Source organism: Rhynchophorus ferrugineus, unplaced genomic scaffold (genome assembly GCF_030347505.1).
Source record: "Rhynchophorus ferrugineus isolate W39M unplaced genomic scaffold, kcgeb_rfMv2 rfM1, whole genome shotgun sequence".
In the NCBI taxonomy this organism is placed as follows: Eukaryota; Metazoa; Arthropoda; class Insecta; order Coleoptera; family Curculionidae; genus Rhynchophorus; species Rhynchophorus ferrugineus.
The window spans coordinates 86,161,258-86,172,229 of NW_027472580.1; the positions used below are offsets into that span (position 1 = coordinate 86,161,258).

General features: G+C 32.7%; 2 non-coding genes across 2 annotated transcripts; both read right to left on the reverse strand.

The window, feature by feature from the left end:
• Window positions 1–4,847: 4,847 nt before the first annotated feature.
• LOC143189411 (U6 spliceosomal RNA) lies at window positions 4,848–4,951 on the reverse strand. Its single transcript, XR_013003866.1, has one exon. It is a non-coding gene; the product is annotated as a U6 spliceosomal RNA (small nuclear RNA).
• Window positions 4,952–5,540: 589 nt separating this feature from the next.
• Window positions 5,541–5,644, reverse strand: LOC143189412 (U6 spliceosomal RNA). Its single transcript, XR_013003867.1, has one exon. It is a non-coding gene; the product is annotated as a U6 spliceosomal RNA (small nuclear RNA).
• Window positions 5,645–10,972: the final 5,328 nt, after the last annotated feature.

Sequence of the window (10,972 nt, forward strand, 5' to 3'; positions counted from 1 at the left end):
TTTGATCATTCTTGACGGTATAGTTTGCCCTTCACCACTCGCCCCTATTCAACATAAAAGGATCATCTGCTATTGCAGCAAATATTTAGGGCAAACGCAAGAGTGCAAATACTTGAATTTTACAATCTTGCCTAGGACAATCACAAATATTAAGCAATCACAAACATATATTTACGACCATGCCTCAGCAGGAGGTACTATCGCAACAATAGGTGGACCGTCCTGTCGCCTTTACCACTGCGCCACCAAGCGGGCAACGCATTTACTTGGAATCATTGAATAGCAGGTGGAAGTGGTATCTACGAATAAAATCATCATCAATTTGGCACAATTTGTGTGGGACTTACTACACGAAGGTAACAAATTATTGACCGAACAAGAAAGAAAATCCATAAAATGATTTTGAATTACCGTAAATTGAAATTGAATGAAATACCAGATACTCTAAAGATATCAACTGAACGTGTATATTATATCATTCACGAATAGTTGGGCATGAGAAAGCTCCGTGCAAAGTGGGTGCCGTGCGAGCTCACTTTTGACTAAAATCAACGACGAGTTGATGATTCGGAGCAGTGTTTGAAGACGATCAAGCATAATAAAAATAAAATAATAATAAAAACCCGAGTTTTTGCGTCGATATGTGACAATGGCGAACACATAGCTCCATCATTTCATTCCGAAGTCCAATCGACAGACATCCGAGTGGACTGCACACGATAAACCCACTCCAAAGCATGCGAAAACGCAAAGGTCGGTTGGCAAGGTTATGGCGTCTGTATTTTGGGATGCGCATGAAATAATTTTCATATCATGTTTGAAGGACGAAATCGCCGAAAAACGGCCGCATTTGAAGAAAAGAAAGTACTGCTTCACGAAGAAAATGTACTGTGTCACTAGTCAGTGAAAACTACGGCAAAAATCCATGAATTGGGCTTCGAATGGCTTCCACCAATCCACCGCATTCTCGAGATCTGACCCCCAGGGACTATTTCCTGTTCTGAGATCTCAAAAGAAGAAAGACAGAAAGAAAGAAAGAAAGAGAAGAAATTGTCGTCTAATGAAGAGGTGATCGCTGAAACTGAGCCCTATTTTGAAGCAAAAGATAAACCGCAACTACAAAAATGGTATCGCCGGCTTGGTGGCGCAATGGTAAAGGCGATGGGATGGTCCTCCTACTGTTGCGATAGCCGCGGGTTCGAATCCTGCTGGGGCATTGTCGTAAATTTATGTTTGTTATATATATAAAAATGGTATCAAAACATAGGAGGCTCGCTATAATCAGTGCATCGCCCTTGAAGGGAATTCTGTTGAATAAAAAAAACTAATTTTGCCAAAAAATGTGTTTTACTATAGTAGGCCGGGGACATCAATTGACCTGTTATATAATAAATTATTAATAACTACTTTTAAAAACCTTTTAGAATTGTTAACAATATTACACTCTTTTATGCTGGTTCGGTTAATGCAGTATCCTATTTTCTATTATAAAACATTATGCATTTAACTCAAATGATATAAAGTATTAATTAATATTATAATTATTATATTAATTATTAGTAACATAAAATTATAACGTATTTTGTTACAAATATTTATCACTAGCAAATACCTGACTTTCAGAAAAAATCAAGGGGCTTTAATAAATAATTCACGGATGGAAAAACGACAACCAAGGATTTCCATTAGATCTAAGTCGCTTAATAAAATATCACGTTCCAGGTTGATAATCAGTTTTGCTAATTCCTCAACGCCTGGCGGTCGTTATGTATTGTTTTGTTTATTCGAATAACCACTCGGTTTTCTTTCTATTCAATTAACAAAATTGAAGTTAACGAAGGTCAGACGGCTTTAATTCATCCGCAAATTGAATTTTCCATGAAATCGTCACTAAACCTTTTGTTGGGTACCCTGTCTTTATTTATGTTAATATAATAAATGTGGGGTATTATAAATTTTTACTGTGTATATGTGATAAAGTCATTTTCATTTATTTCATTAAAGCTTTCTATTAGCAAAAACATCTTCAAATCATTCAAAATTATTTTAGGGCTGAAAGTTGTGGACTGGTGAACGCTGTGAGCTATGTGAAATATGTGTGCCAAAAGTCTCCAATGTATTTTTGTTTTTGTGTTACTTTTCAATTTTTGTAACAGATTTCAATAGTATGCAATGTTATGCAACTTCATAGGAAATTTTGTAGAAATGTTTCGCGACGTCCAACATCTAGATATCGGTACTTTTAACTTATTACTTGCTTTAACCACAAATGCAAACTTTTTAATGCAAACCTTTTAAGAAAGGATTAACCGAAGCTTAATACACTAGGAATTTTGATGCTAAGCAATGCAGGACTTAAATAGTGATTATTGTCCAAGTAAGAATACATTTGTTAAATTACCATCAAAAAACTACCTTGAAAACCTTCATTGCATTAAAGAAATAAATGTGTAATTATCCGATAATATATAGTGGCTTAAAACTACTTAAAAATATGTTTTGAAATATTTTTGGATCTATTAGAGCTCCTATATTTAGAAATATAGATCCTTCTGTTAGTATTTTAGAGAAGTCATCTAAAATGCTCACCATGGTCCGGAAAATTGTTTTATTATACTGTTAGTAGGTCTTTGAATTATCTGTTTTATTTTATCCTACGATATTGTCACGTCGATAACATATTTTAACGATAGCGTTTTTCTTTTGGAATGGCATTCAAAAATTGCAGAAAGATATCAAAATATGTAGCATCAAATGACACATACCTCCAACAAATAAGTATATAAATCCATTGAAATTGAAAATGTACTTATTAAAACTGTTATACAACTAACAATTAACTTTATCAAAGAACCAATAAAATATCTTCACAGCAAAATGATTCTCTTACAGGTTCCTATAATGGGAATTTAAATTGACTATTTTCTCCAGAGACCCATATTGAGTTTTCTCACCATATGATTATTATGTTATGTCCCGCCAAAATAAGAACGCTAGAAATGTATAATTCTTCATAAATGTCAGGCTTTATGCCTGAAAATATGCACTATTTTGTAACACATGTATATTTTTTTGTTTATCCAAAAATAAAGAAGCGCTGAAAGTTGTCGTTTACTGCTAAAGGATTACGATAAGTACGCTTCAACTATGTTGTATGCTACGAACTTATAATCTTACAAAAGCAGTTAATACCGACCGTTGCCGGCAACAATTATTCAATTTGAACTACACATTGATCGAAAAACGTTCACAATACGCTCAATGACATTATGAGGTTATTTTGGAAAATGAGCATGTCTTATAGAACAAAACCAGTCGAAGAATTGTTGAAATCCCTTTAACGAGAAGTTTTATTGCACCCGCCCTTCTCTCCTAACCAGGCTCCATCCGAATACCGACTTCGAATCGCATTGACGCGTACCCCCGTTTGTAAAGCAATTGGAATGGTGTTCATAAATTGCAGAAAGATGTTAAAATATATAGCATCAAATAACCCATACTTCCAATGAATAAAAAAATAAATCCATTGAAATTTTTAAAAATTTATTTATTAAAAATATTATACAACTAACAATTAACTTTATTATGACTTAACCTACAAACAAACAACTACAACTAAGCTATTTTCCACCGAATCACTTAGTGTTCATCCAACCATACTTCTGAATTACTTGGGCACTGGAGTAACTGGCGCAATCGCACAGCTGAATTCCCTAGCTCCACACTGGTCTCAATATTTGCTGATATTTGCGCACTTGACCATAGACCAATTATCGTATTTCTAACAAAGTACAACAATCTATTTTGGTGAAATGTTTACTGATATTCCCTGAAACGGCCATAAATCATAACTCATTGTCATAAGTTGGCTCTGTAATTACTCCTTACCATATCACCATTAAGTAATGTTACAAAAATAATGACTGATAACATGCCGTTAAAAACTATAAAATGTACTTTAGATGCATGTCATATTAAACAATTTCCTAACAGTATATATACTAATAAAACTTCGACAAAATACTTTTATAAAGTTCAAATATTTAATATGTAGTATTTTAAAGTTGAAATTCGCGGCCATTTTGCCAATACGATATTCATGAATGCACGTCCATTTCGAAATTGAAATTTTTCTAAAATAAATTTCGTCAAATATTCATCGTGCCACGCGGAAAGTTACAAATTGGGGCAAAATACGCCGATGATCGACATTTGAAGTATGCAGACAAATTAAAAATTATGTTCGAACAGGGCGGGATATCCAGCATGTAACCCGCAGGTTGTTTGAATCACAGAAAATGTCGAAAAATCATTTTTTCGAAAAAACCCTAAATTGAATATTGTCTAAAACGTACTAACTTTAGCAATTCAAATACCAGAACATGTTGATTAATTGAAAATAATTTTAAAAAATTAATTAGACGAACATGATATACCAACAAGTTATAAAACAGATATAGACTTATGGAATCCAGTCATGGTAACGTTCCGTGAATAATAATATATATTTAATACAAATTTAAATAAGTCTGGGCTCTAAAAAATACATTTTTTCAGTTCAAAGTCTAAAGAGGTATTGTATATGCTGTGGTACCCATACCAGCCTCGGATACCATCTATCACATAGGAAACCAAAAAATCGTGAATATATGAGGGGATACTCCACTTTTATGTTAATAGCGAAGTATTACAACTATTAGATAATAGTTGTACGGTAGGACACATACAAATAAATCAAACAGTTTAATATGTGTAGTAAATGTAGTAAAGACTATTTATAGTAGATAGTGGTTAGTAAGGTTATTATTCTCTATGCCCGTATGAGATAGCAAACATACGAATGAAACAAAAATCTGGACCCCTTTAGGATTCTGCGTATCATCCTTGCACAGGAGCCATACTAATCTCTGTATCGTTCCAATTATATTATATGTACCGCCGAAGCAAGTATAAACGCTACCACAATAAATACTAAATAAACACCGACGGTATTTTCTAAATATATGGTCCAACATACGATTTATACGCTACTGGTAATTCCATTCCTTAAGAAAGTATCCCTTACCGCAGATAACTAGAGATCCAACGGAAGATAAACTGCTCAGTTTCTCAGTCGTGAGCTATTGAAAATTGGGAAGACTTAAGAACATAGTAGTTCAGAATAGACAGACACCAAAAGCAGACCGAAGTTCCTGAAAGTGTCCTTAGTCGTTGACAGGAACAAATTCGACGTACCCCTGGGATTTGGCAACTTCGAATTTGCTCAAGAAGCACAATGCACGCAAAGAACAAAACTCACAAAATACAATTATTTAAGAGAAATAAAAATTATTTCCTCCCTATAAAAATCGTAACTTGCCTAGTTTTTAATAGCGAAGTATTACAACTATTAGATAATAGTTGTAGGGTAGGACACATACAAATAAATCAAAGAGTTTGATATGTGTAGTAAATGTAGTAAAGACTATTTATAGTAGTTAGTGGTTAGTAAGGTTATTATTCTCTATGCCCGTATGAGATAGCAGACATACGTATGAAACAAAAATCTGGACCCCTTTAGGATTCTGCGTATCATCCTTGCACAGGAGCCATACTAATCTCTGTATCGTTCCAATTATATTATATGTACCGCCGAAGCAAGTATAAACGCTACCACAGTAAATACTAAATAAACACCGACGGTATCTTCTAAATATATGGTTCAACATGCGATTTATACGCTACTGGTACTCAACGCAGATAACTAGAGATCCAACGGAAGATAAACTGCTCAGTTTCTTAGCTGTGGGCTATTGAAGATTGGGAAGACTTAAGAAAATAGTAGTTCAGAATAGACAGACACCAAAAGCAGACCGAAGTTCCTGAAAGTGTCCCTAGTCGTTGACTGGAACAAATTCGAAGTACCCCTGGAATTTGGCACCTTCGAATTTGCTCAAGAAGCACAGTGCACACAAATAACAAACTCACAAAATACAATTATTTAAGAAAAATAAAAAAGTGTTTCCTCCCTATAAAAATCGAAGCTTGCATAGTTTTTAAGTTATTGTAAAAACAAACTGTAAGTTATCGGAAACGACTAGTAATATATATGTATTCCAATAAAGAAAATTATGGTATAAAGGCTGCCAATCATTTCTCAGATATTCTTATGTAAATATTATCTATAATTCTTATCTGTATTGAAATTTCACATTCTAAAAGACATAGATCTTTTGCTATTCAACTCATTCAATACTTATATGAACATTTTTATTACATAACAAAATAAGCGAAACCAAATGGCATAACAAATGAAAATTGGAAGGAAGAACAACGAGTAATATAACTAATTGAAATACTACTTCCATTTTACGCACTTTCATGTAGAATTTCATGAAAGTCGCAATATGTGATTAAACCATCATTAGTTTAAAATTTTCTCATATTCTAATAAATTACAGTTACATAATAAAAAGAAAATTCTAATGATAAAGTTTGATACTCAAAGCTTAAAAGTTAATACTCATTCCTTCATATTGAGTTTCACATTAATATTAATTTTTCCATTGAATTCATATACTTAATAGCGTTTTTCAATTATTTTTCTTGGTCTCCTATATACCTTAGTCATTGCATTAATATGTATATATTATAAGAAATTGATGATATAACTATTGAATAATGTTCAGAAATTCATAACTGCTATTAACAAGATCGTATTTTCTTTGTATCTTGTCAAATATCAGATTTCTTTAAACATATGTCAGATTTAGGGATATGCATATCAAAACGTAGTGATAGAGATTGCGCGATGCCATTTCATCTCGAATCATCACATATTTTGCAGATTTGATTCTAAAATATTTAGCTTATATAATTTGTCGAATTCATCATTTCCAGTTCAAGCTTAATAATGAGATGTTGTCTATAGCAATAGTCTACTTTAATTGATTTAAAAATTATATATATATATATATATATATATATATATATATATATAAGCAATAAATTATAAAAAATAGAGAATGCATTAAATATTGAAAAGGTGAAAAAATTCGCTCATTCTACAAAAAATTGCAGACAGACAAATTATTTATATATGTTATCTGAAAGGAGCTTTTATCACGCATCTGTTTGGAAACAATTTTTTTGTATATCGCTTATAGAGACTGATAAATTTTATATGTCTTTATATTATATTACAGACAAGAAAAAATCGATCGATAACTTGCGTTATACTAGCATATGGATCTGAGACAAATGTCCACTTCTACCAAAAAATAAATTAAAAAGATGCAATACTAGCAGCAAAGTAGCCGTGATTTTGGAGAAAAATTATAAGCTTCGTTGGTTGATTTAATTAATCTAGTGAAATATTATATTATTCATTAAATATTTATCAGAAGAATCATATTCCTTGTCGGATTTTGCACTCTTCGCTAAGGACAATCACAAATGTTAAGCAGTCACAAACATAAAATTGCGACCATGTTCCAGTAGGATCCGAATCCACACCACTGCGCCACCAAGCCGGCTGCTGAAAATATTTGAATTTATACCGAGTAAATCGCATTTGCGGGATGTTTTACTATTTTACATTGGTTTGAAGACACATGCTGCTAAAGGTCGTGTATGGCGACCATGCTACGTCGATTTCAATATCTAAATACCAGTTTTGATGTTCTGTAAGCGAAACTTTTGACACCGAAGACAGAGAGCGTTCTGGAGAGTCAAAAGAACTTGAAGTCGAGGATTTGAAGGCACTACTCGATGAAACCATCATTGGAGATTACTATTGACTACAATTATCCGTTTGAGTTGAGCACTGAAAAAAAAATAGCCGGAATAGTGTTACACAACAGTGTTATTCTTCAGCATGACAACGCTAGACCACAAGTTGCGAAACCGGAGAAAATACTCGGAAACTTTCTGCTGCTTATTTTACTGCATGTTTTTTTTAATATGAGATATATCTGAGCAGAGCTTCGCATCTTATGAGGATTCCAAAAAATTGGTCCACTCGTGGTTAGCCCTCAAAAGATACAAAGTTAGATCGATATGGAAAACGTAAAAGTCGAAAAAAAGTAAAAGCAATCAAAATGTTGATATAGGATATATATATGTATATATATATATATATATATATATATATATATATATATATATTATAAAATTATTTCATTAAATTTCCTCATTCGTTCATTCGAATATATAAAATTACCCATATAAAGCTAAACGGATACTAAATAACAAAAAGATGTATTATCCTTATTTAAAAGTAAGAGTTAAAAAGAACCTAAAAAAGAGCCAGAAAAAAATCACAAAACTTCAGAGCACTCACGAATGAACAAAAACCACTTAAGCTAAAAGCACGAGACAGAATTCGCGCCTCGTCCTTTTCCAAATCCATTATACCAACAAATAGATGAATTATTTGCGGCGCCCCTCGATCATCATTAATTTAAACAATCAAAAAAAAACTGAACGAAATAGCGTCGCTAAATGGGAGGATCGTTCTGGTGACAACGAAGCAGAATAAAAAGCAAAAATGAGTGTAAATACGAATCAGGCACAATGGGAGAAAAGCGCTCCGCCCACCAGGTGGGATAATAAAGAATTTTCCGGTTTTCTTCGGCCTCAAAACGGGAAACAATAGCCTAGATTTGCAGGAGCGAAGCTTTATAGCGATTTTCTTCTCGAGTTTGTAAGGAAAAGGGGTGGGGCTGTAATGGAATCTATGAAAAAATAATGCCGGCATTTTAAGAGGTTCAACGGTTAGAAAATAAGACGACCTATACGGTATTACCATACGAAAAGCCGTTCGAGTAAATGAGAACTGTTACTGGCAAACCGAATCAGGTGGAAAACCCAGTGGAACGTTTTATTTGACATGCCCTGTCGTTTTAAAATATGGCACTATTATCGAGCAGTTTGTTCTTCTTTTTACGCAATGGAAAAAATAAATTGCCGTGCTCTTTCCCTCTTTTTATTGGTTTAACAGTCGGAATATTTCCAATAACAGTTTTGGGTTTCAATTTTTCAAAACTTCCAATGCCTCCATGTTTAACAATAACAATATAATGTCCCAATAATATTAAAATTTAATATTTCTTAGATATTTCAGTTCATAGCATAAAAATAATATATATATTATTGATTGCTACAATAAAAGTTTTACTTTTTCCATTTAATATAAAAAAGATATGTTACTAGAAGTCATCGAATATTATTCAGAAATTATGATGAACTCATTTCATTTCCAGAAGCATGAGGGTTTTGGTTTCAACGTTTTAAACCTGCTTATTTTCATAGAGTTGAAAACGCAACGAAAATTGGATAACTACTGATTGGAACTGATGTCTGCAAGCTGAATATTAATTATATATTGGCCCTTATATAATTTTGCAACACTTATAAGCTGACTCTTGCTTACATTTTTAGATTTAGAATTTTGTTTTGCAATTTTTTTAATTCAAGTCCTGGATACAACTGAAGCTTTTTATAAAATATCATGAAGGATAAAAGACTGAACTACATCAAATATATTCAAGAGCTTTACAATGCAGTGTGTTGGACAGACTACTGATCTACTAATATACTGATCATTTATATACGACAAAATTTACTCCTGTGACAATACACGCAGACGACACGGCAGCTTTAAAATCAGACGAAGATCCAATAATAATATTAAAAAGACTTCAAAAATACCTTAACAAAATCAAATTATGGCTGGTGTATTAAAGCCAATGCAGCAGAAACTAACCACGAGACTTCTGCAAATTAATTGTTTTATTTCTTTTTAAATATAAAATATCTAGCTTATTTATTTTAATATATTCTTTCCTACTTCATTTTAATTCTTAATCCAGTAATAGTATCTAACCCTACAGGCCAAATATAGTATGAAAATATCTAAAAGCGGAACACTTTGAACACGTATTTCAATCAAACGAAAGAGAAAGACAATTAAAACTTAAAATAAAGCTTTGAATACATACGAAATATTAAATTTGTAGATTATATTAGTCAATTAGCTAACGGTAGAAAATCACAGACAAGCTATATATGTAGCTATATATATAGTATACCATAATCAATTTAATACTAACAATACCCAGATCGCATCTTCAAACTCATAAGAAACTTATAAGAAATAACTCTTTATACCTCTTTGAAAATGTCAAGTTTCGTATCTGAAAATGTGCATTTGCGGCATAGCTTACTTTTTTTATTTAACCAAAAGAAAAAGTCGCTAAAGGTCATCTTCTACTAGTAGATGCTTACAGTGAGCAGGCTCTAATTTTAGAAACATGTGAGGCATGGTTTTCAAAATTAAAAATCGATGAATCCAGTGCAATAGGCAAAGAATATTCTGGTAGACCAAAAAGTTTGATAATGTGTAACTGCAAGAGTTATTGGATGACGATCTAACTCAAACTAAAGAACAATTGGCAGAAGCGTTAAATCTGACCCATCAAACAATTAGCGACCGATTACTCATCAACTGAACGACAAACAATTAGAAAACAGAAAAATTGTCTGCGAAATGCATCCAAAGGTGATCGCAAATCATTTCTGCATTGAATACTGACGGATGATGAACCACGATATCGCACCGTCTCATAAAGCAAAACCGACCAACGAAACGTTGAAAGCACTTGCATGAAACATATTATCCCACCCGCCGTACTCTCCAAACCTTTCCCTGTCCGACTATCAACTTTTCGCATCAATGGGAAAGACGCTTACAGAGCAGCACTCCGCCAATTTCAAAGAAGTTAGAAAAAAAGGAAGAGTTAGCTCGATGGATGGTTTTGCTCAAATGACAAACAGTTTTTTTGGGAAGGCATACATAAATTGCCTGAAAGCTAGACAAGATATATAGAATCAAGTGGCCAATACTTTAACTAAATAATTTTTTTCCAAATTATGTAGTTTTTCTTTCGAATAACCGGTAATAACTTTTCGGAATATCTGATATACTCAGTTA